Source organism: Calidris pugnax, unplaced genomic scaffold, assembly GCF_001431845.1.
Source record: "Calidris pugnax isolate Ruff unplaced genomic scaffold, ASM143184v1 scaffold21, whole genome shotgun sequence".
In the NCBI taxonomy this organism is placed as follows: domain Eukaryota; kingdom Metazoa; phylum Chordata; class Aves; order Charadriiformes; family Scolopacidae; genus Calidris; species Calidris pugnax.
In genome coordinates, this window is record NW_015090770.1 from 1,756,222 (window position 1) to 1,757,260 (window position 1,039).

A 1,039-nucleotide genomic window follows, 5' to 3' on the forward strand; every position below is an offset into this window, starting at 1 on the left:
CAACTTCCTTTTCTCAGAGGTTTGTCTGGCTCATCATTTGTTATCTTGTGCAGCCAATGTCAAAAAGGGGCCACAATAAAAGCTGGCATCATTCACTGATGTTCCAGACTTATCCACTGAACAAAGAGCAGCATTTGCCTGATCCAGGGGAAAACGCAGTGGAAAACACACTGCAGAACTGTAGAATTACAGCCTGTCTCTTAAAGCACATACGGAAAGGTATACAATTAATATTGCTGGGAGTAAAAGCATCTCATTTTTCTTCCCAAACAATGCTGCATTCCACAGTGCATAATTCTCAGTATTTCAAAATCTGAACCCCCCCAAATATCCCCTTTAGAATCAAAAGAGGAGGGGAAAAACAGTCCTCTAATTCTCCTGAGCAGCGAGTGGCCTGACCCAACAGGTTATTTCTGCCTCGCATCCTTCTGCATTGGGCAGCATGTAGTGACAGTGGGATTTGGGGGGTTGGAACTTGATGATCTTTGAGGTCCCTTCCAACCCTAACCATTCTATGAGTCTATGATTTGGTGGAGGAAGTGGATCCCATTAACAGGGAGCAACACAGGCCCCTTTGCAGTGGTGGGTGACCCAGCCAGAGGCATAAGGTGGGCGGGTGGCCCCGTTCCCATTTCCAGCAGCGGTTCCTCAGCTGTCCCTGCGACGAAGAATCATAGAATCATAGAATCATTGAGGTTGGAAGAGACCCTTGGGATCATCGAGTCCAACCATCTACCCTACTCTACAAAGTCCTCCCCTACACCATGTCCCTTAGCACTGCATCTAAACAGCCCTTGAACACAGCCAGGGATGGTGACTCCACCACCTCCCTGGGCAGCCTGTTGCAATGCCCTATCACTCTTTTGGTGAAAAATTCTTTCCTAATGTTCAATCTAAACCTACCCTGTTGGAGCTTGAAGCCATTCCCTCTCGTTCTGTCACTAATTACCTGTGAGAAGAGACCAGCACCAACCTCTCTACAGTGTCCTTTCACGAAGTTGTAGAGAGTGATGAGGTCTCCCCTCAGCCTCCTCTTCCT